Consider the following 26,217-nt stretch of genomic DNA (forward strand, 5'->3'; position numbering starts at 1 on the left):
TTTCTCTGATATAAAGTGATGTCTGTAAGTACTGCAGTTGTATATGCAGTATGCAAATATCGACACAATTCTGCAAGTTCACAACAAATGATGTTTGCATTCTCCCCTCTGTCGTGGGTTAAAGTCCCACTCCAGAGACTTCAGCACATAATCCAGGCTGACACTCTCGTGCAGTACTAAGGTGCTGCACTGTCGGAGCTGTCATTTTTTTTGGATGAGATAATCCAAGCTCCCACCTCCCCTCTTGGATGAATGGAAAAAATTTCACAGTGTTTCGAGAGAGAACAGAAGAATTCACCGAGTGTCTTGGCCAATTTTTATCCCCAAATCAACATCACAAAAGCAGATTTTCTATTATGGACTACCATAAGACCATAAGAAATAGAAACAGGAATAGCCATTCGGCCCCTCAAGCTTTCTCCACCATTCGAAAGGATTATGGCTGATCCAACATTTCTCACATCCACTTTCCTGCTCTTTCACCATAACCATTGATTCCCTTACTGATCAAAAATCTATCTCAGCCTTAAATATACACAAGGACTCTGTCCCCACAGTTAGTGGTATTTTGTTCTTTTTAATCTTGTTGTTTGCTTCTTAATGTGGCTATTGGATGATAATTAACTGTATTGTCTGAATTATCATAGCATGGTTTGCTTCATAGCAAAAGTAATCATAGGCATGACTTATTTTCCATCAGCATCACCTTAGCTGGTAGTTCACCTTCTGAGCTAGCAGGGTAAGGCTTCAAGCCCCGTTTAAGGACATGAACACAACTTAGGTTTACACTGAGGGACGAAGCTGCTGTATCACTGGACATGATGCCTTTCGGATGCAACATTAGAACATTTGCCTTGCTCAAATGGATATAGAAGATCCCATGTTACTGCTTTAAGAGCTGGGAGATCCTATGGTGTCATCAACACTATCTGTCCTCAATCAGTTGCTCCCCCAAAAAATAACTGGTCATTCAACAGGTCGCAAAAGTAAATAGAACATGGACAGAGCTTTAGGCAAAGAGGTAAGTTTCTAAAGAAAAGAGAAGTAGAATCAGAGAGATTTAGGGAGGGAATTTCATCAGAGCTGTTAGTATCAAATAGGTTCTGTTGATGGATTTGTTTTGGAATTTGATGGATGTTAAGCACCGAGTAGTTTTTGGTAATCAGGTTAACAGGTGTTGGGTACTGATTTGCCAATTGTGCTTAGATGTGTATATAAAGCCTCAGCGATATGAAGGCTCAGCTATAATGAGGGAGACTGTGTTACAGTGAAAAAGTAAGCTCTGCCATAAACAGTCTCCACCAAAGGCACTCTAATTTCTGTCTTCGTCACAACCAGGCTTCGGAATTTCTCTAACAGGAGCCAGGCAACTGAAAGCAAGGCCACTAATGGTGGATCAAAGGGAATCGGGGATGCTCAAGGTGGGAGAATTGGATGAGTGCAAAGTTCTCAGAGGATTGTAGGGCTAATAAGTGTTGCAAAATGACAAAGGATGAATGAAATAAAACTGACGCAACTGTTCCTGCAATTATGAAAAACAGGCACTGATAGCCCATGTGAGGCAGATTGCTCTGGTTTCCTTTTCCAAAGCAATACTTTGCTGGGAACATCAAGTGCAAATTATACTGTATCTGACATTAAGTCCCTTGGGGCAGCATGGTGGCACAGTGGTTAGCATTCCTCACAGATCCAGGAACCTGGGTTCGATTCCCGGCGTGGGTCATTGCCTGTGCGGAGTTTGAATGTTCTCCCCGTGTCTGCCCTAGTTTCCTCCCACACTCCAAAGATGTGCGGGTTAGGCTGATTGGTCATGCTAAATTGCTCCTTCGTGTCCCAGGATGCATAAGTTAGAGGGATTAGCGTGGTAAATATGTAGGGTGACGGGGATAGGGACTGGGTGGGATTGTTGTCGGTGCAGACCCGATAGGCTAAATGGCCTCCTTCTACACTAGAATTTCTATGTTTGGTAATACTGCCTGGGTACAGAGTGACTAGAAAAGACTGCCCTTAATCAGTCTCTGGCAATCACAGTTTTCCACCTCCCCTCACAAACTATGAATAGAGAAATGTGCATCCCAAGAAATGACCATTTTCAGTCAATTACTTTCAAGTTTGAGTATGTAAAACTGTTTCCAATCGCAATCTGCTAAATTTTAAGCTCCCAAATGTCTGTGTGATAGAAAGTTCAGCTATAACAATCTTCCAAAGAAAGGGTGATTAATCCAAAATGTTAAATCTAATTTCCTTTTATCACAGATGCTGCCTGACCTGCCCAGTGTTTTCAGCATTTTCTCTTTCTATTACTTGGTTATTGAAAAGGAAATGAGTTAAATTTGTTGCAGTCTATTCTTTCACATCTCCCAAAGATTGTACCAGCAATTCAATTCAATGATTCTACCCAAGCCAGCTGATATTTTTCAAGGTGATTTACACCTCTGCACCATGGCTCACAACTACACCTCTCTTAGCCTCCTGCTATCCAAACGCATGATCACATTCTTCCTCGGGCACACCACTGTCCTCCTAGCAGACTGCCCATCCCTCCGCCTTTCCTTGATCAAAGGCAGCTAAATGGTGTTGAGGCACAAGTCAGCCACAATTCCAGCAAAAGTATTTTGTGTTGTAGTCTCTGGTGGAGAGTTTTCTTCTTTTGCTTCAGTTGTGGTCACAAAGCCTCTGAGTCACAAAGTTCTCGGTTCAAGTCCCACTCCGTGGCTTGAGTGGCAGAAATTAAAGGCTGACACTCCACTGTAGTACTGAGGGGGTGCTGCTTTGTTGCAGGAGCCATTTTTCAGACAAGGCAATATATCAAGACTGCTGTTGTCCTCTTGGTGGAATGTAAAAGATCCCAGGGTACTGTGTCCTGGCCAATATTTATCCCTCAATCAACATCATAACAACAGATTACCTGGTCATTAACACAAAGCAAGATCCGACAAACTAGCTGTTGTAATTACTGCATTAAAACGGTGACTACACTTCAAGAGTTATTTAACTGGTATTGAGCATTTTGAAGGCCCATTTGTCTAAATAGGTGCTATATAAATGCAAATGTTTCTTTCCCCTTTCTTTTTATTATATAACAAATTTCATAATGTCATTCCTTTGTGTGACATACATGTAGAGTCACACACAAGCACACACGCACACAATTGTATGATGCCAAACATACTAGGAAATCTGGTGGTGTTGACAACTACCAGTAGGACCTTTACTGCACATGAAGAAATTTGCCCTGGCATTTCACTTGAATATGTGTAAGTGAGCTAGTTCTGAGGATCATAGGCCTAAATCACCTGCTTTATACAAGCTGGGAGCCCACAATATCTCTGAGAACTGAGAGTTTGCTTGTGTTGGTGAAGGACATGGGGACAGGACATAGAAATGTAATTGCATAGAAGGCTTCAGTGAAAGGGATCCCACCTCTGTACAGACAAATATATATATATTTCAACGTGCCACCACAGGGACTTGGATTTCCAAAAATCCTGCCCCCATACTCCAGCAAAATGTCCAACCTTGGCATGCCCTAACCTCTCATACCAACTGGAAAGCAAGCAGATTTTCACTGCCTAGTTGGATAGTTCTTGGCTACTTGTCAAACTGCCTGGTTCCCATGCCTGATATTTTTATAATTAGTAAGGAAAGCAGACAAAGAATATTTTTTTGAAATGTGTCTTGAGTGGCCCAATTATTTTTCTCCTAGGTTGCTTGCAGCGGTGTCCTGGAGGTTAATCCCTAACTCCTGGTGATTCCAGGGAAATTCTGAGGGAATGGCAACCCTGCAAGGAACTATTCCCAACCCTGGTCCAATGGTCTAACTGGCTTCTTTTAGTCCTGTAATTTGTATGATTCTCATGTCTATGTGTTATAATTAAGAACATATAGAAACATAACTTCCTATTCATCATTTGTAAGTTTGCTTTGCCTTGAGATTTTCTTTTAAAGCATCCCTCTACTGTAGGTAGGGTCTAATCTGCTCTGATTTATCATAGTGCCAACCTTGTAGCACCATCCTCCTAATTTTGGAGAACAATGGACCTCTCTCAGTCCAGGACTTTATATGGGCAGCTGAGACTGGCAAAATCTTCAACAGGTTCAATGCTGACATTATTTCTTGTAGCACAGGTGGTAATGGTACAGTCTGCAGCAGAAGAAGACAGCTGAGTGCATCCACATTCATTGTTTGCGTCCATGGACTATGCTGGAAGGAGTAGCTGTACGCAGCCAATAACTAGGCTCACCTTTGTACCCTCATAGAGGCAATTGGTGGCACAGGCTTATCCTCGCAAAACAATCCGAACAGATGTCTATGATCAGATACAATGGTGAAGTGCTTTCCAATATAGATGAAATATATATATGGAAAGCAACATATGGCTGGAATTGAATCTGCGTCCCTAGTGCTGTGAGGCAGCAGTGCTAGCCACCGGGCTGCCACATTATTGTGTGGGTGTTTGTGTTATAGTGCCACCCCAGGGGCAACAGCTTCTTCATGGCATAGATTACCACAAGATGCTCCTTGTTAATTTGAGAATATTTTTTCTCAGCATCGGATAAGGTCCTTGATGCAAATACAATTGGCCTCTCTATTCTGTCTGACATCTTATGGGAGAGGACTTCTCCCACTCCACATGGTGATACATCACAGGTAACTACCAACAGTTTGGTTGGATCAAATTGTATGAGTAGGTTAATGACTACAAAGCTCGCTTTACTTTAACAAATGCTTCTTTTGAGCCTCTCCCCATTTCCATCGTTGATGCTTCTTCAGTAGCTGGTGTAATGGGGACAGAGTCGTGAACACATTCTGCAGGAATCTTCCATAATAGTTTACCACCTCTATTTTAACTTCATCACATTCTTAGGCTGTGGTACTTATTTGATGGTTTTCACCTTGTCCTCGAGGGGATGCAAACCCTTGGCATCTACTTTGAAGCCAAGGTACGTAACCTCAACACGTGGAAGGTGCATAACTCTCATTGTAAGCGGATGCCCACTTCATCAAATCTTTTTAGGACCTCTTCTCGGTTTGCCCTGTATTCCTCAGGGGATGCTCAGTTATTAGGACATCATCCAAGTACACCACCACTTTGGAGGATCCCTGCAACAAGCTTTCCATAGTACACTGGAAAATGGCACAAGCTGATGAGACCCCAAATGGCAGACAAGTGCAACTGATATAACCCTTTGTGGTTGTTAATGGTGACTAACGTTTGGGAGTCTTCATCCAGCTCCAACTGCTGGTATGCATGACTGAGATCTAACTTGGTGTGCTTAAGACCCCCAGCTGATTTTGCATCGAGGTCCTCAATCCTCAGAATGGGGAATCGATCTATCTGGGCTCCTCGGTTCACAGTTAACAAACAGTCTCCACAGATCCTTGCAGTATAATCAGGCTTCAAAAGAGGGATTATGAGCGCAGCCCATTCAGAAAACTGTATTGGTTTGATGGCACACAAGTCTTCCAATCTTTTTAACTTAACTTCCACTTTATGATGAAGGTTCAAAGGAATTTTGGCGTAGCTCGGGATTCAAGGAAGTTTTTGTTTTAGCCCCTTTAATTCAGCCCAGTTCCTTCTGGAAAACTTGTAAGTAACTGCACAGGAGCTCTTGAAAACCTTCACTCCAAACATTAAGATATTGCCAGTCAGTCTAATTTTATCTGTTTCGCATGAGGCGAGGTCTGTGGCCCTCAATCACCAGAGCTGGTAACTGTGCTGTCTGGTTTCTGCAGGATACCAGACTACTGCAACTGACCCTACCATTTTCAACATCTCTCCCACATAGGTTGATAAAATGGCTTCTGAATGACTCAACCTCAAAGGTTGCAGATCTTTCTGGAAGCATCTGAATGCTTGTTCACTCATAACTGTGGCCGCGGCTCCAGTGTCAACTTCCATCTTCAGAGACCTGCCGTTGACCAACAGGAATATCTTAATAGGTGGCACCTTTTGGGTGGCACGGTAGCACAGTGGTTAGTACTGCTGCCTCACAGCACCAGGGACTCGGGTGATTACCTGTGTGGAGTTTGCACGTTCTCCCTGGGTCTGCGTGGGTTTCCTTCCACAGTCCAAAGATGTGCGGGTTAGGTTGATTGGCCATGGTACATCACACATTAGTGTCTTGGGGATTAGCAGGTAAATATATGGGGTTACAATGATAGGGCCTGGGTGGGATTGTTTCAGTGCAGACTCAATGGGCCGAATGGCCTTCTTCTGTATTGTAGGGATTCGATGATAACCTTGTTGAGTTGAACCTGGTTTAGAGTGTAAGTTTGGGTTCCTCAACCAGTTAGTTTAACGGTGTTGCCTTAAACTGTCATTTTCTTTTGAGCGTTTTGTCCTGTCTGCTTTACTCTGCACCAAGCCTGCAATGACCTTTCTTCTTGCTGCAAAAACATGTGTAACTTTTGCACTGGCATATTTCCTGGGAGTGCTCGTCCCCACCAAAACCATGCAGTATAATCAGGCCCCTGTTGCTGTAATACCCTCTTGGGCTCTGTGGCGCCCTCACTCGAGCTGTTCCTCGCAGCAGCCATTTCCTGCCAAAATGGTTCACCTCCTTGAGCATGCCTTGTAATTCACGTATGCCTTGCTCAGCGCATTCAGCAACCTAAGCAATCTCTACTATTTTTTCCAAAGAGATTTTAGTCTCAGTCAGCAGCTTTTTTTGTATTGTGAGGCTGTTAATCCCACAGACCAAATGGTCTCTTAACATCTCCCCCAGGGTGGGCCAAATTCATAGTGCTCTGCTAAATGTCGCAGTCTGATCACAAACCCAGAGACCGAATCCCCTGGTTCTCTCACAGACAAATGAAACTTATACCTCAACATGATGACTGGACATCAGGAGTTAAAATGGTCTTGGACCAGTCCCACTATTTAATCAAAAGACTTTGTGTCCGGAGCATCAGGTGATGTTAGGCTCCTCAGTAGGTTGTAAGTTTGTGGGCCACAGACTGAGTAGTATCATCTTTTGCTTTCCCTCTACGGTGATCTCATTAGCCATGAAGAAATAACACACCCTTTCGATATATTGCCCCCAGCTCTCAACTTCTGAGTCAAATTACTCTTATCTTCCCGATTAAAGGATCTTAAAAGGGCCTCTGTACCTGTTTCTTCTTAGCTCCAATGACCACATTCCTCCCCCCCTATCTGTGCAATGTAATCTCCTGACGACTTACGCAGTTTTTCCTCATCGCCTGTGTAATAACTGGGGGCAACTCAATGTGGCTCCAACAACAAAGGGTTTAATAAATTAATATAACTAAATGCAAGATAAGGGTCCAATAGAATACATGCACAGGTCTACACTATTCTCCTTCCTGACTCTAACTGGAGATCTTCCCCATCCCAAGATGCATGCCCTTGCTCCCGATTGGCCCAGCTTTCCATGCAGCCGCACCATAGGATCCAGCCTAATCACATAGCCCGCAAAGGATCGCGCCTTAAAGGGGCCACATTACCACAGGGTTAAATTATGAGGACAGCTTGTATAAACAAGCCTAATATTCCCTTGAGTATAGAAAATCAAGAGGTAGTCAAATTGAGATGCTTAAGGCGATGAAAAGACTTGAAAGGGTCAATAGGGATAAACTACCTCCTCTGGTGGAGGATTCAAAAACAAGGCAACTGAATCTTAACGCGAGCTAGGCTGTTCAGGGGTGATGTTACGAAGTTCAGTTTCACACAGAGAGTGAAAATCTGGAACGCTGTCCTTACCGAAAGTTGTTAAGGCTGGGTGTCAATTGAAAATTGAAGCATATTAAAGGCTATGGAACCAAGATGTGTAAATGGAGTTAAAATACATATTGAACTTGGTCTAATTGAATTATGTAAAAAGCTCAAGGGGCTGAATGTCCTACATCTGTTTCTATGATCCTTCCTATCTTTAGATGATCTGTGAACCAGGTGCCTGCTTGAATAATATATTATGATGGTTGAAATGGGATCAGTATTCAGAAAGAGCTATTTCACTGTCTGTCAATCCAGCTGTAATATTTCAAATAAATAGGCCCAGCCATGAAAGGAATATTGAATGATTCATTTTCTGACAGTATTATTGACCTGCATGCCCATATCGCAGTTCCTGCTGTCCTCCACAATCAATCCGGATGAATGGGATTTGCTGTGTGTTAGGACAGAGGCAGAGGAGTTTAGGATGAGATCAGGCTTACATAGAATTTACAGCACAGAATACAGCGATTTATCCCAATAGGTTTGTACCAGTGTTTGTGCTCCATAAATGCCTGCTCACACCTACTTCATATCACCCTGCCTACTTATCCTTCTGTTCCTTTCTCCTTCAGGTGTTTATTAAGCTTCCCTTTATTATTTGGATAAACGAACACTAGAACACAAACTATTAATTTCTGATTACGGCAGTACTAAAATAGTGTGTCACACATATCAAAGTCATCTCTTGTCAAACCTTAATATGACCAATAGCACATCCTGGTGGCAAACATAAATCATGTTTTGTGGAACTGTAGTACTCAATATGGAGAACATAGGGGAAAGGCAAGGATATGGAATCAGTGCAGTTAGCTCCAACAGAATAATTAGCACTAGCATAGGCTTCTTCGATATTGTTGTTTCATTAATATGAAATGCAGTCATATGTATAGTTAAAGAAATGAACCACATTATCAAATGTCCTGAACCTCGTCACATCCAACACATTATTTTGGAAGAGTAGTTACACTTCCGTGACAAGCATGACAGCCACTTTGTACACAGCAAGATCCCTCAAACATCAAATTGACCGAGGAAAGTATGCTGGTTTTTGGTGATAGAGGAGCACTATCCTCAGACACTGGCAGCAATCTTTATTCTTCTCTAAATAGTAAAACAAGGTTGTTTATAATCAGTTAAACAAAGAGACTAAGTTCAATTACTTATCTAAAATATAGTATTTCTGTCTCCCAAAAGTGGGCTGAATTGTCATCTTAGATCATAATTCAGAGGTGAATGTGCTACCACTAGGCCAAGGTGGCAATTATTAAAAATATTCTCAAATCTACTGCAAGAATGATCCTGTACTAAGCGATTCTCTCATATCTCCTGGAGATGCAGATTGAACCAAGTGTCAGTTTCAGTACATTGTTATGTATACTTGTATCAGTACTCCATTTTACCCAATTGATCTCTATCCTATTCCATCTAAAGTCCCATTCACGGAGTAATCTTGGTCAATCACCATTGGGTCTCTGATCCCTAATGTATCCATTTCAAAATTCTCACTGTTTATAAATTTTTCCATAGCCTTTCCCCACTCTACATTTGATCCCTCCTCCCTCAGAGCTCCTTCCCACTGTCCTTGCAGCCAGTTTGCCTCCAAGTTCTGAAATTTTCTCACTGAAGTTCTTCACCTTGTGTGGTAACTGTAACATCAAGATCCTCCTCAAAAACAATCTCTTCCAATGATTCTCTGGTCACATAATCCTTTGAACTTCTGTCCCTTGCCCTCGTAAAGCACCATCACTAAGCTATCAAACAATTGCAATCATTCTGGCCATTTCATTAGTCTAAGTACCAGCAACTTGAGATAGAGAATGCCTTGATCAATTTGTACAATCCTACACTACATATGTTTCAAAGAACATGTCTGAAACCATTCCTTGAATAGAAGCTTGGTTTGACCATACTGCCTAGTTCAGTCTCCAAATTACAAAAAGTGTACGGAGACAGTGGAAAAAAATGCAAAACCTGATTGACAAGGAACATGATGTGGAGATCATGATGTGTAGATCTCCCACTCACCTGACAAAGGAGCAGCGCTCCGAAAGCTAGTGGCGTTTGCTACCAAATAAACCTGTTGGACTTTAACCTGGTGTTGTTAGACTCCTTACTGTGACAAGGAACATGCCAGCCTTTAGAAGTTGGAACTATAATGAAGACTGAATAGACAGGAACTCTTTTTCACCAGGAAGAAAAAAGGGTTAGGTTGATCTGATAAGGTAGTTAAAATTATGGGCAGCATTTAGTGGGGTCCTGCTGGCAGATAGTGGGGGACATAAAATTCCCCAGATGGCTTTTTCACTGCCTTCCCTTCCATCTCCGATCTGTCCCCAATTTTACAGGGTGGGCGTGGCCTAGAGCAGCCTGCCTACCTGTCACCAAATTGCGTTTCCCTCCCTCAAACTTTGCCTCCTTGGATGCCCTCTCCTCCTCCAGCCTCTCCACCAAGTCCTCCATTTCAGGCCAGCAGCTCCCTGAGGCAGAACTTCCTCCTGAAGTCTTGCCTCCAGCTAATTAATCCTCCGCAAAGCAGTGGAACACAGGATATAGAAGCAGGAGTAGGCCATTCAGCCCTTCAAGGCTGCTCCTCCATTCAATAAGATCATAGTTGATAAGCTTCTGATCTTGACTCCACTTTCCTGTCTAACCAATGACTGACTTGTCTATCAAAAGTTAAACAACTCAGCCTTGAATAAATTCAATGATTTAGCCTCTTCTGAGCAAAAGAATTCCACAGACTAACGATCCTCTGAGAGAAACAATTTCTCCTCATCTCTGTCTTAAAAGACCTCTTAAACTGTGCCCCCTAGTTCTTGTCTCCCCACAGGAGGAAACATCCACCTACTTCCCGCCCTATCACTTATAGTTTCAGTCAGATCTTCTCTCATTCTTCTAAACTCCAATGGATGCAGACCCAACCTGTTCAGCCTTTCATCATAAGATAGGCCCCCATCCCAAGAATAAGCCGAGTGAACCTTCTCTGAACTGCTTCTAATGCAACCACATTTTTTTTCAAATAACAAGACCAAAACTGTGCACAATACTCCAGATGTAGTCTCACCAGAATTGTACAGCCACAGTAAAGCTTCCATCTTTTATATTCTATTCCCCTTGCAATAAATGCCAAAATTCCATTTGCCTTTGTAATCACTTGTTGTACCTGCATTTTTGTGATTCATGTACCAAGATACTCAGATTACTCTGTACCTCAGAGTTCTGTAATTGCTCTCGATTTAAATAATATGCTGCTTTTCTACTCTTCCTGTCAAAGTGGAGCCGGGCGGCACAGTGGTTAGCACTGCTGCCTCACAGCACCAAAGACCCGGGTTTGATTCCCGACTCGGGTCACTGTCTGTGTGGAGTCTGCACGTTCTCCCCGTGACTGCTTGGGTTTCCTCCAGGTGCTCTGGTTTCCTCCCACAGTCCAAATGATGTGCTGGTTAGGTGCACTGGCCATCCTAAATTCTCCCTCAGTGTACCCAAACAGGCACCGAGTGTGGTGACTGGGGGATTTTCACAGTAACTTCATTGCAGTGTTAATGTAAGTCTACTTGTGACACTAATAAATAAACTTTTTAAAAAACTAAAAACAAGTTCATATTTTCACCTATCATACTCCACTGAACCTGTCTATATTGCTTTCCAGGCTCTCTACCTCATCTTGGCAACTTACTTTCCTACCTATCTTGGTGTCATCAGCAAATTTAGCCACCATACAACCAGATCCTTCATTAAAATAATTGAGGTAAATTATAAATAGTGAGACACCACAGAACAAAGAACAAAGAAAAGTACAGCACAGGAAGAGGACCTTCGGCCCTCCAAGCCTACACCGATCATGATGCCTGCCTAAACTGAAACCATATGCACTTATGGAATCTGTATCCTTCTATTCCCATCCTATTCATGTACTCATCTAGTTGCTCCTTAAATGCCACTGTCGGACCTGTTCTCATCAACTTCCCGGGCAGCGCAGTCCAGACATTCATCACCCTCTGTGTAAAAAAACTTGCCTCGCACATCTCCTCTAAACTTTTCCCCATGCACCTTAAAACTATGTCCCCTAGTACTTGACTTTTCTACCCTAGGAAAGAGCATCTGACTATCCATTCTGTCCATACCACTCATAATCTTGTAAACCTCTATCAGGTCACCTCAACCTCCGTCGTTCCAGTGAGAACAAACCGAGTTTATCCAACCTCTCCTCATAGCTAATACCCTCCTGACCAGGCAACATCCTGGTAAACCTCTTCTGTACCCTCTCCAAAGCATCCACATCCTTCTGGTAGTTGGCGACCAGGATCGTACACAATATTCCAAATGAGGCCTAACTAAGGTTCTGTACAGCTGCAGCATGAGCTGTCAATTTTTATACTCAATGCCCCGACTGATGAAGGCAAGCATGCCATATGCCTCTTGACTACCTTATCCACCTGCGTTGCCACTTTCAGTGATCGGTGGACATGTACACCCAGATCTCTCTGCCTGTCAATACTCTTAAGGGTTCTACCATTTAATATATAATTCCTACATGCATTGAACCTTCCAAAATGCATTATCTCACACTTGTCCGGATTACGCTCCATCTGCACAGCTCCCTGTGGTACCTCACTAGTTATAGCTTCCCAACCCAAAAAAGACCAATCTATCCATACTCTCTGTCTCCTGTTAGCTAACCGACACTTTATCATGCTAATATGTCATTCTTACATCATGTTATCTTATCTTGTGTGGCAATCTTTGATGTGGCACTATATCAAATACCTTCTGGAAATCCAGGTACACCACATCTATTCACCTTGCCTGTTACTTCCTGAGAAAAACTTTAATAAATTAGTTAAACATGATTTCCCTTTTACAAAGCTATACTAATGTTGTCTGCTCAGATTGTGATTTTCTAAGCATCTTGTTGTTACTTCCCTTATAATGGATTCTAGCAATTTTCCAATGACAGATGTTAGGCGAACTGGCCTATAGTTTCCTGTCTCCCTCCTTTCTTGAATAAAGGTGTTACATTTGCCATTTTCCAAACTGCTAGAATCCTTCCAGAATCTAAGAAAATTTGGGAGATTATAATCAATGTATTTACTATCTTTGCAGCAACTTTTTTTAAGACCCTAGAATGCAGTCCATCTGGTTCTGGGACTTGTCAGCCTTTCGGTCTGAAGTTGGCCCAGCACCTTTTCCCTGGTGATGGTGATTGTTTTAAGTTGCTCCCCTCTTTCATCTTGACTTTCAGTATCTTTGGGAAGCTTTCTACAGTGAAGACAGATGCAAAATATCCATTATCAATCTCCCATACTCTCTCTGGAGGACTAAGACTAGCTACTATTTTATTATCTCTTACTATATCACGAGCTACATTTTTCTCTCACTCGATTTTCTATCTCTATTTTTTAACTAAATCTTTAAATCCTTAAAATTGGATCTATCTTCTTCCCTACCATTAATCATAGCAGATTTTTACAGTGATTCTTTCAATTTGATACAATCATACAATCCTTATTTAGCCACAAATGATGCAAGCTTCTCAAAGAGACTTTCTTTCTCATTGGGATAATTCTTTGCTGCGAGTTATTAAATATATCCTTAGAAGTCTGCCACTACATTTCAACTGTCCTTTCTTAAGAACATAGAACAGTACAGCACAGTACAGGCCCTTCGGCCCTCGATGTTGGGCCGAGCTTTGTCCGAAACCAAGATCAAGCTATCCCACTCCCTATCATTCTGGTGTGCTCCATGTGCCTATCCAATAACTGCTTGAAAGTTCCTAAAGTGTCCGACTCCACTATCACAGCAGGCAGTCCATTCCAGACCCCAACCACTCACTGAGTAAAGAACCTACCTCAGACATCCCTCCTATATCTCCCACCATGAACCTTATAGTTTTGCCCCCTAGTAACAGCTACATTCACCCAAGGAAATAGTCTCTGAACGTCCACTCTATCTATCCCCCTCATCATCTTATAAACCTCTATTAAGTCGCCTCTCATCTTCCTCCGCTCTAAAAAGAAAAGCCCTAACTCCCTCAACCTTTCCTCATAAGATCTACCCTCCAAACCAGGCAGCATCCTGGTAAATCACCTCTGCACTCTCTCCAATGCTTCCACGTCCTTCTTATAGTGAGGTGACCAGAACTGCACACAATATTCCAAATGTGGTCTCACCAAGGTTCTGTACAGTTGCAGCATCACCCCACGGCTCTTAAACTCAAACCCCCTGTTAATAAACGCTAACACACTATAGGCCTTCTTCACAGCTCTATCCACTTGAGTGGAAACCTTCAGAGATCTGTGGATATGGACCCCAAGATCTCTCTGTTCCTCCACATTCCTCAGAACCCTGCCATTGACCCTGTAATTCGCATTCAAATTTGTCCTACCAAAATGAATCACCTCGCACTTATCAGTGTTAAACTCCATCTGCCATTTTTCAGCCCAGCTCTGCATCCTATCAATGTCGCTTTGCAGCCTACAACAGCCCTCCACCTCATCCACTACTCCGCCAATCTTGGTGTCATCAGCAAATTTACTGACCCACCCTTCAGTCCCCTCCTCCAAGTCATTGATAAAAATCACAAATAGCAGAGGACCCTGCACTGATCCCTGTGGTCCCGCTGGTAACTGGTCTAGTCTAACTGATCACATTCAGATACAGAGCCTTTAGTTCTGTAATTACCTTATCTGTAGGTGCACTCTTAAGTTTGTATGCTCTAACTCTTTCTGACACAGTCTAGTCATCATTACCCAAATTGCTTGTCTGTTCTCTTACTTTGGTGTTTCCCTTTGATTTACCACATCATCTCTCAGATCATGTTTCTGGTTTTAAATTTATTATCTGAAGCATATAATCCCTAATTACCTGGCTGTGAATTGATTCAAATTACCTTTACAAATGACATCCTTAATAAACAGAACTATCCCACCACCTTTCCAAAGATGTGCGGGTTAGGTTGATTGGCCATGCTAAAATTGCACCTTAGTGTCCTGAGATGCGTAGGTTAGAGGGATTAGCAGGGATATGGGGGTAAGGCCTGGGTGGGATTGTGGTCGGTGCAGACTCGATGGGCCAGATGGCCTCTTTCTGCACTGTAGGGTTTCTATGATTCTATGATTTTCCTAGCTTCCTGTCTTTTCAAAATTTTAAATATCCTTCAACATTCAGGTACTTGCCTTGGTCACCTTGAGACCAAGTCTCTGTAATAAAGTCGGATTATACATATTCATTTCTATCTGTGCTAACAATTCATCAATTTTGTTATAAATGCTGGTCACATTCAGATACAGAGCCTTTAGTTCTGTAATTACCTTATCTGTAGGTGCACTCTTAAGTTTGTATGCTCTAACTCTTTCTGACACAGTCTAGTCATCATTATCCAAATTGCTTGTCTGTTCTCTTACTTTGGTGTTTCCCTTTGATTTACCACATCATCTCTCATGTGGTCCTATCCTTGCCATTATTTAGTATAAAGCCCTCTCTTAGTTATACATCTTGCCAGAATACTGGTCCCCAAATGATTAAGGTGAAGACCATCCCATCAATATAGTTCCCAGTTTCCCCAGTATTGGTTCCAGTGCCCCATGAATCAAAACCCATGTATTCATCTCTCTAATCCCATTTACCATACACCAATTTGCTCCTGGCTCAGGTAATAATCCAGAGATTACCTTTGAGGTTCTGCTTTTTAATGTAGCTCCCAGCTGCTCACATTCCCCATGCAGAACCTCTTTCCTCATCCTAACTACCATGTCATTAACTACCCGAGCCAAATTTAAATTACAAAACTTACAATCCAGGCGAACTTCATAAAACACTTTGGAGTTTCTGACCTGAATCATAACATTATTCAGTTACCTACTGTGTGTGTATGCATTGCTTTCAGTTTACATTATATGCTTTTGTATAAACTGCTGAAACTCATCCAGTCCGTGCACTGACTGCTACCATTGAACAGTCAACAGCTGTATTGGTTTCAGGTCAGTGACCTACTATTTTTAGCTGTGGACCAACAGAGAGTCATCCTTATAAGTCTGTGCTATCAGTGACTGCACAAGAGAAGACATAGAACAGGGAACTAACAAAGTCCGGTCCAATTTTTAAAAAAATATGACGACAGCAACTATTGGCCACATGCAACAGAATGAGGAAAAGGAGACAAGGAGTTGAATATTTAAACAGTTCAGGATCTAAGTGGTTGGGAGAGGGAAGAGAAGGAGATCAAATGGAAATCAAGATGGAAATAACTAATCCAAACAGGCAAACTGAAAACAAAGCTGAAGTAACTTTTAAGCTGAAGTAACTTGCTCAGAAATTTAGGATGAGAAATTTTCTGAGTAAAACGTGCAATCAAGCTAATTAGTAGTGACCTCAGATCATGTTTCTGGTTTTAAATTTATTATCTGAAGCATATAATCCCTAATTACCTAGCTGTGAATTGTGAATCAAGCCCTTTTCAGGAAAAAGGTTATTATTGAAGACTGAGGATGAAATGACTCTGCAGAGATTAAAAATTCAAGCCTGTAATACACATTCTTCCCTAATATATTACAATTCCTAAGAATTTCTATTTGTCTCACCTATCTGCTATTACAGTGCCTCTCCAGATTTGAAGTTATAGTGAGGGCTGCCTCCAGTGTATTTCATTGTCCATACAAAATTGCCTACTATTCAATCCTCCTACTACTGGGAGCACTATCGAGCTAGACCCATTTTCTCACCATTTTTCCATTCATTGCACTTTCTTGATACGTCTTCAATTTAACCTCTTTTTTATTTTGACCTTCAATCCCTGCTGCTGTTGCCTCTACTGTAATTTCAGCCTCTCTACTTCCTCTTTCAGCTTTCCTCATTGCTTCAGTCCCTGATCCCTGAGATCAAGTACCTCTCACAGCCTTCCTTACTTCTTACTCATTCTCCTTCCCATTTGCTGCCACCTAATCTGCTCTATATCAAACCCCTTATCTTCAGCCCCTCACACACTTTCTCAAATCTCTCTCCTGGCTGTTACATGGGTCTTGCTTCCCTCACAGAAACACTGTCTCCTCTTCTTTCTCTTGCCAACAGATTAACTGCTCAAGCAGCAAAGCTCAATATATATCAACAACGCTCATAGCACAGCTCCAGAATGAAAAAAAAAAGTCGCATTTATAGGGCACCATTCATAACCTCGGGATGAACCGAAGTAATTTACAACCAATGGAGTATTTTTGAAGTGGTGTCCACTACTACTATGTGGGAAACACTGCTGCACATTTGAACAGAGCAAGATTCTACAAGCAGCAATGTGATAATGACCAGATCTTCTGTTTTTCCACAATGTTGGTTGAGGGTTAAATATTGGCCAGGACATAATACCCCTGTTCTTCTTCAAAGGAGTGACGTTTTCCTAGCATCCTGGCCAAAATGTAAATTAAAAGAACAAATTAAAAGTAGATTCACTGGTCATAGATTGTGATGACTTCAGCCAGGTTAATGAGGTTGGCTTGCAAGAGTATGAACTACCTGATGAGTCCTCCTGGGCCTAGCAAGGCATGCCATCAATAGGTCCAAGCAGCGGGCGATCGACGGGGTCGTCCACCCTGACTGTCTGCCTCTCTACCACGGCTATATTCGCGGCCAGGTGTCCCTGGAAAGGGTGCATGCGGTGTCCGGGGGCGCAGGTGATGCCTTCCGTGCCCACTTGGCACCCCAGGGACTGGGGTGTATTATAGACTCCTCTAATCACATTTTAATTTGATGTTTTTCGTTTCCTTTCTGCTTTGTCTTTTATTTCGGGCGGTTCCCCCTCCTTTTAGGGAGCTGCCCTTTTTGAGTTGTCCCTGAGTTAATTTGATTTTGTTTATTTGGTTGGTACACAAAAAAAGATACCTGATGAGTCCTAATTGATGGTTAAATCAGGGAGCCTCATGCTCCCTATTTAAAGCAAGTGTGTCAGACTCCCAGCCTGCATTCAGCAGGGAGCAACCGGAGAGCTGGCTATGTACAGATGTATGGTGTAAATAAAGTAACTTGGTGACGGGACTTTCACCTCCATGGAGTTATTACAGTGGTGACGAGGAAAAAGGAGTGACCTGAAGGAACTTGCTGAACCACCGCACATATTGAGGGTAAGCCATTGTTGAGGAAACATGCTGCTGTTTGGGAAATTGGATTCTTTTGACCCGCAGTGGAGGACTGGGCCCAATGTGTGGAAAGGATTAAGTATTTCTTCAGGCAAACGACATAACCTCAGATGAGAAGCAAAGGGTTATCCTGCTGACTGCGTGTGGACCAGCAGCTTTTGCAATTATGCGCAGTTTAACTTTCCCGGAGGCACCAGACACAAAGTCCTTCCAAGAGTTGTCAAGCTTAGTTTAAGAATATTATGACCCTAAGCCTCCCCTGATCCTGTGGAGGGACCGTTTTTACTCCACATTTAGAGAAGCGGGGGAGTCAATCACCAGTTTCCTAACAAGTCGAAGACGGCTGGCGGAGGCTTGTGAATTCAGAGGGACACTAAATAAGATGCTCCAAGACCGGTTGGTGTGTGGAATTAACAATATGACTATACAGAAACGCCTGCTGGTGAAGGCCCAGCTGGACTGTAAATAGCATCACAGCTGGCCTTGTCGTTAGAAAAAGCGGCAACTGAGCGCATGAGCTCCAAGGTATCCCGATGGAGGTAGAGGCCAACACCAGGGAGACTGGGTTAGGGGACTACCACTACGGGCCACTACATAGCGGCCGTCCGGAAGGATTCGGATACGAGGGAGCCCAAGTCCGCCTATAGAACCGCACCTAGACAAGGTCAGGTTAAGCCCAGAATGACAGCAGTTCCTGTAGAGCCCCGCCCGACACGACATTGCCATGGTTGCCAGTGTCAGGATGCACAGAGGAAAAGCGAGTCTCCTAACCAACATGGCCGAAAAGAACACGTAGGCCAAGGGACAGGAAGGTGCACAACCTGAAAGCTCCCCTACCTCTGATGAGGAACAGCTACTGTGCATAGTGTTGACAAAATCAGAACCCATCAAATTGTCAGTAAGACTGAATGGACGTCCAATTTTAATGGAGGTTGACACAGGCGCAGCCGTATTGGTCATAGGGGAGACAGTGTTTAACAAGATATGCACTGGACCCCAACCCTTAGCCCTGACCAAAACCTTGGCAAGGCTGAGGACCTATACGGGGGAACCACTGAAAGTGATGGATACAACCCATGTACCAGTTGCTTACGGAAACATTTTGTGTGGCTCCCACTAATTGTAGTGGAAGGTTCGGGACCGAGCCTAATAGGGTGAAATTGACTAAAAGAGATCCAGCTAGATTGGACAAATATCTTCCAGCTGGAAAATGCTCACCCGAGTGAGGCCCTGAGCAAATATTCCGGAGGCTTTTTGGGAAGGCCTAGGGACAATCAAAGGAGTCTAGACAAAATTGTACATCGACACGGAGGCTGTCCCAAAATTTTGCAAAACCCACCCTGTACCTTTTGCATTAAGGGAAAAGGTCGATGCGGAAATCAAAAGATTACTGCACGCAGGAATAATAAAACCGGTCCAGTTCGCGGAATGGGCGGCACCTGTGGTTCCTATCTTAAAGCCGGATGGCTCAGTGCGCCTTTGTGGCGATTTCAAACAGACGACAAATCATTACACTCAGCTAGACAAATATCCAATTCCCAGGATTGAGGACCTGTACGTAAAGTTGGCAGGAGGACTCCTATTCACAAAACTGGACATGAGCCACGCATACCTGCAACTACGGCTGGACGAGGATTTGCAGAAATTTGCCACAATACGCTGAAAGGCCTCTTCCAGTATAAAAGATTTGGGGTTTTGTCAGCTTGTGCCATATTCCAAAGGACCATGGAGAGCATCCTACAGGAGTTACCACAGGTTGCCATTTACCTAAATGATGTCCTCATTACGGATAAAACAAGGGCAGAACATCTGCAGAATTTGGAGGAAGTTCTCAGGAGATTTACAGCAGTGGGAGTGCGTCTGAAAAGGGAGAAATGCATCTTTTTAGCACCACCAGTAACCTACTTCGGGTACAAAGTGGATAAGCCGGTCCTTACATCCTCTGGAGGATCAGGTGAGAGCAATAAAAGACCACAACCCTACAACCTACAACGGCTCCCACAACCATCCAGGAACTACGGTCGTTTTTAGGACTGGTAACATACTACGGGAAATTCATACAGAATAGGGCCTCCATTCTGGATCCCCTCCACCAGTTGCTAAAAAAGGGACAAACTTGGGAATGGTCAGCCCACCAGCACTGGTCCATCAAGAAAATTAAACAGCAGCTCTCATCCGAAAATGTATTGGTACATTATGACCCCAAGAAGGAATTGGTACTCACCTGTGATGTGTCCCTATATGGAGTGGACGCAGTCCTGGCACACAGGTGGCAGGACGGTCAAGAGCGACCAATAGCGTATGCTTCCAGGACCCTGGCAATGACAAAGCGAAGATATACCCAGATTGAAAAGGAAGGACTGGCGGTAATCTTCACAGTCAAAAAATTTCACCAGTATTTACATGGGTGAAAATTTACGATCGTTACCGATCATAAACCCTTGTTGGGCCTATTGAAGGAAGACAAAGCAGATCTAGCGTTGGATGTTATTGCTGGCGGCATATCAATGTCAATTGGAGCACCGACCAAGGACTAGAGTAGCAAATGCCGATGCCTTAAGCCAGCTACCAATACCGGACACCCCACTATTGATACCCAGAATAGAGGAGACCGTGATGACGTTAAACTTTATGGATACCCTCCCGGTGGAGGCACACAATATACGCCAGTAGACACAGACCCTGTATGGCGAAGGTAAAGCACCTGGTGCTAACAGGGCAGCTGAAAAGACTGGTCCATCTACAGTTCCACCCATACAGGAGCAGAAAGGAGCAGATCACGGTGGAAGACGGGATACTGCCGTGGGGAGTACGGGTCATCGTCCCAAGGCAGGGCCGTCGGGACATACTGGCCGAACTACACCATGTGCACCCTGGAGTATCAAAATGAAGGTGCTGGCCAGGAGCTACGTCTGGTGGCCTGGTCTGGACGAAGACATAGCGAAACTGGTAGGACAGTGCCAGAAGTGCCAACAGGGGCAGAAGGCACCACCGGCAGCCCTGCTGCACCCGTGGGAATGGCCAGACAGACCATGGTCGCGACCACATGTCGATTTTGCAGGCTAGTTTATGGGGTACATGTTTCTGGTGATAATAGATGCCCATTCCAAGTGGTTAGACGTCTATAAACTCGGCAAACACGACGGCAACCGTTGAGAAACTGCGCACCTCGTTGCAACGCACGGGATCCCAGAGGTGTTAGTTTCCAATAATGGTTCAGTGTTCACCAGCCTGGAGTTCACAAAATTTATGAAATAAAATTGGATCCAGCACATCAAGACGGCACCTTACCACCCGGCGTCAAATGGGCTAGTGGAGAGAGCAGTCCAGACGTTAAAGGCCGGGTTGAAAAAACAGCCAGCGGCCTCATTAGAGACAAAACTCTCAAGGTGGTTATTTGACTATAGGACCACTCCACACGCCACCACAGGAACTGTGCCAGCAGAGTTATTGATGGGCAGACGGCCCGCACCAGACTGAGCCTGTTTTGGCCAAACCTGGGAGGAAAGGTGGAAAGACACCAGAAAGCCCAATGCCAGGGCCATAACAACACTCGCCGAGAGAGGCACTTTGAAGCGGGGGAGAGAGTTTGGGTCAGAAATTATGTAAATAGACCCGCCTGGGTAACCGGAACAGTCGAGTCCAGGACCAGACCGGTATCCTATTGAGTATGCGTAGGCGAGGCAATGGTAAGGAAACACCTGGACCAGGTCCGGGCCTCAAGCTCTCCACCTGTTCCGGAGCCGAGTCAATCTTGTAGCCCTAGGGACAAGCAGAGTCCCTCTCGACAAGCCAGCACCGCCTCTCCTGCACCCTTGATGGGGACCTCAGGATCCGGAATGGACACAGGAGATGAAGCTGCAGCGATTCCCCTACCACCTGAGGTGGACGAGGAACCAGACCTCCGGCGTTCACTGCGGAAGAGACGGGAGCCAACCGTTACACACCGCCGACATCAGAGGCCGAGTTGGAGGATCCTGACCCGGCGCTCAAGCAGAGGAAAAGACCCCTGAGGGAAGCAAACCAAGGGGATTCCTCGGATTTTGGGGAGGAGGATTGTGATGACTTCAGCCAGGCTAATGAGGTTGACTTGTTAGAGTATGAACTACCTGATGAGTCCTAATTGATGGTTAAATCAAGGAGCCTCATGCTCCCTATTTAAAGCAGGTGTGTCAGACTCCCAGCCTGCATTCAGCAGGGAGCAACTGTGTAGAGATGTATGGTGTAAATAAAGTAACCTGGTGACGGGACTTTCGTGGAGTTATTACATGGTATAGATTCTTGTTTGTGGAACTTTCCTCTGTGAGAGCTGTCTGCTGCATTTCCCCACATTAAAACAGTCTTCATTGACTGACTGAGCTGCTCTTGGTACATGCTAAGGTCCTTTAGAAATCTTTGCTGACATAAAATATGGGCATTAATGCTACAATTTTACATAGCAAGAGTTTAAAAGTGAATCTAACAATTGAGCTAACCATAACCAGGTTTTCTTGCAGAGAGCTATACTTCACTCAGTTTCCAAAAACATATATGTTAGCACAAAATGATATAAACATCAGCGCAAGAGTGTCTCAACACACAATGATTGTCTTGAAGTGCAGCATTCATAAGTGTCAATTTGGCACTAAGCTGTGTGAACAACTAAGTGGGGGAAAAGAAAAGGCTCAATGTCTGGCACATTAACAGGAGTTCCTTTGAACACACTGTGCGATTGTGATATAATTACACTAAGGATACCAGATGGTTGTCAGTGAAAACTCATGGCTGTGATCAAGCACTCAAGATGATATCAGGAATTGCAATGGCAAAAGCTCAAGTGTTTCATTTATACCTGGCTTTCATTCGCCATTGGACATCTTGCTCTTACGTACTGCAAGGTGAATTTATCTATCCCAAGCTCCAGCCAAAATCGGAAAAAAAAATGTTGGAGAATGTATTTTGGAAGGTCCAATGCATGTCGGAATTATACAGTAAATGGTAGAACCCTTCGGAGTATTGACAGACAGCAAGATCTGGGCATACATGTCCACCGATCACTGAAAGTGGCAATGCAGGTGGATAAGGTAGTCAAGAAGGTGTACAGCATGCTGGCCTTCATCGGTTGGGGCATTCAGTATAAAAATTGACAGCTCATGCTGTAGCTGTACAGACCTTAGTTAGGCCTCATTTAGAATATTGTGTACAATTCTGGTCCCCACACTACCAGAAGGATGTGGATAATTTGGAGAGGGTACAGAAGAGGTTTACCAGGATGTTGCCTGGTCTGGAGGGTATTAGCTATGAGGAGAGGTTGGATAAACTCGGTTTGTCCTCACTGGAACGATGGAGGTTGGGGGTGACCTGATAGAGGTTTAGAAGATTATGAGTGGCATGGACAGAGTGGATAGTCAGATGCTCTTTCCCAGGGTAGAAAAGTCAAGTACTAGGGGACATAGTTTTAAGGTGCATGGGGAAAAATTTAGAGGAGATGTGCGAGGCAATGTTTTTTGCAAGAGGCTGATGAATGTCTGGAATGCGTTGCCTGGGGAGGTGGTGGGAGCAGGTATGATAGTGACATTTAAGGGACAACTAGACGAATACATCAATAGGATGGAAATGGAAGGATACGGACTCTGTATGTGCATTCGGTTTTCGTTTAGGCAGGCATCATGATTGGCGCAGGCTTGGAGAGCTGAAGGGTCTGTTCCTGTGCTGTACTTTTCTTTGCTCTTTGGTGCCTCACTATTTTTAATTTACCTCAATGATTTGGATGAAGGATCTGATTGTATGGTGGCTAAATTTGCTGATGACGCCAAGATAGGAAAGTAAGTTGCCAAGATGAAGTAGAGAGCCTGGAAAGCTATATAGACAGGTTCAGTGGCAGATGGAGTAAGATGTGTGAAAATATGAACTTGTCCACTTTGAAAAGAAGAGTAGAAAAGCAGCATATTATTTAAATGGAGAGCAATCACAGAACTCTGAGGTACAGAGTAATCCAAGTGTACATGAATCACAAAAATGCAGGTACAACAAGTGCACAGTTTTGGTCTTGTTGTTTGAAAAAAAATGTGGTTGCATTAGAAGCAGTTTAGAGAAGGTTCACTCGACTTATTCATGGGATGGGGGCTTATCATATGATGAAAGGCTGAACAGGTTGACCCTGTATCCATTGGCGTTTAGAAGAATGAGAGAAGATCTTACTGAAACTATAACTGATAGGGCGGGAAGTAAGTGGATGTTTCCTCCTGTGGGGAGACGAGAACTAGGGGGCACAGTTTAAGAGGTCTTTTAAAACAGAGATGAGGAGGAATTGCTTCTCTCAGAGGATCGTTAGTCTGTGGAATTCTTTTGCTCAGAAGAGGCTAAATCATTGAACTTATTCAAGGCTGAGTTGTTAAATTTTTGACAGACAAGTGAGTCATGGGTTAGATGGAAAGTGGAGTCGAGACCAGAAGCATATTGGCTATGATCTAATGGAGTGGTGGAGCAGCCTCAAAGGGCTGAATGGCCTACTCCTGCTTCTATATCCTGCGTTCCACTGTTTTGCAGAGGATTAATTAGCTGGAGGCAAGACTTCAGGAGGAAGTTCTGCTTCAGGGAGCTGCTGGCCTGAGATGGAGGACTTGGTGGAGAGGCTGGAGGAGGAGAGAGCATCCAAGGAGGCAAAGTTTGAGGGAGGGAAACGCAATTTGGTGACAGGTAGGCAGGCTGCTCTAGGCCACACCCACCATGTAAAATTGGGAACAAATCAGGGATGGAAGGGAAGGCAGTGAAAAGGCCACCTGGGGAATTGTATGCCCCCCGCACTTCCCCCACTTCCTGCCAACAGATCAGGCTGCACCTGCAGAGAGAAAAAAACTGATGTTACAGGCCAATGATCTATCAAATGAGATTCCTGGCTGTAATGTGCCCGTGGGTATCTTGTTATACATTGTCAGGTGAATTCACCAATCTGATGCTTCCAGTGGAGAGCAGTGATTGAAAGAACACTGCTCCACCCGAGTGTTATAGCCTTATTGTTGACCTGCATGTCCATTGAGTACAGCTCCTCAATGGGAGCAAGAATAATGTGTAGCTTACTGTATTTATCCAACTGTGCAAAATCCTTGTTATTAATTATAAAACTGTACAAACTACAGAGATTACACAAAATCGATCAAATGAATAGACAACTTCTGAATCTGAACAGGAAACAGCCAAGCTTGAAATAATTAACAATGACAATTATCAAGATAACCGCTGGAATCTAGACTACTATAAGGAATACTCTGCAGTTTTGACTGATTAAAATACTATTCAGTGTTTTATTGATACTTAAATTTCATTGCAAACACTATTAATAAATTATCTGCCTCAAACTTGATTTTTTTTTAAATCCTCCAAATAACTTAAATGGACCATGTTTCAATGCTTGATATATCTTCACAAAAGAATCTGAAATTATGGATAAGTGTTGCCAGCCACAAATTTAAAGAGATGTAACCACTTAAACTGTCTGCATAGGGAGGCAAAATATGATTTTCAGAAAAGTTTAAAATTAATTTAAAATATTTGTTGGCTTTAGAAGAGGCTGTGAGAAGCAGTGGTGGAGGGGAGATGGGGGCAGGGGAAGAGCTGAAAGCAAACAGTAAGACAGAGATGAGAAACCAAGTCTCTGAACAAGGGCTCAAGGTTCTCTGCTGAGTAGTACCTTCCTACTAGTACTGTTCCTCATATCCCAGGGAGTGGACAGCTCTGTTCACAGCTTGTCTTTCCATCAAGATCGTCCCAACTAAAACCTGCACAAAATGATGCTGCTAGGCTGATCTGCGTAAGTCTAAAGGTGCAAACCTCTATTAAAATACACTTTTCAAGTCCTGAACAGCAGGACAAGCGAATGAATGAGGCACATGTAGACATTAACAGCTAATGAAGGCTGCAGACAGATTGAAATCTGGCTGTGCTGCCAACACTTGCCGAGATACAATAGATTGTCCAACAGATGAAGAATAACAAGGCATGTGGTCCAAACAACATCCCTGAGGAGATCGATACACTCATTCAAACTCTCAGAAGTTCTTACAAAAATCTGAAATACTACCTCCCAACTTCCGAGTTGACATAATTATTTCACTTTTCAAGAAGGATGATAAATCAATTTGTGGGAACCACAGTGGTATATCCTTTCTGTCCACTGTAGGGAAGATTCTCACATAAAACCTCTTAAACTACTCATCAGCAAAGACACATTTCCAGAAACCCAGTGTGGTTTCCAGACTCTCGGGGAAGCCAAGGCATGATCTTTAGCACTTGACAAATCCAAGAGAAGTGTTTGGAACAACACCAACAGTTCTACATTGCATTTCTTGATCTGTCAAATATCTTTGATTTGATCA

The 26,217-nt window shown here is 43.5% G+C and overlaps 1 protein-coding gene across 2 annotated transcripts in view; it reads right to left on the reverse strand.

The window, feature by feature from the left end:
- The window catches only part of dgkh (diacylglycerol kinase, eta), a 545,677-nt gene that overhangs the window by 317,471 nt on the left and 201,989 nt on the right, over positions 1-26,217 (reverse strand). The window lies entirely within an intron of this gene.

Source organism: Mustelus asterias, chromosome 17 (genome assembly GCF_964213995.1).
Source record: "Mustelus asterias chromosome 17, sMusAst1.hap1.1, whole genome shotgun sequence".
NCBI lineage: Eukaryota > Metazoa > Chordata > Chondrichthyes > Carcharhiniformes > Triakidae > Mustelus > Mustelus asterias.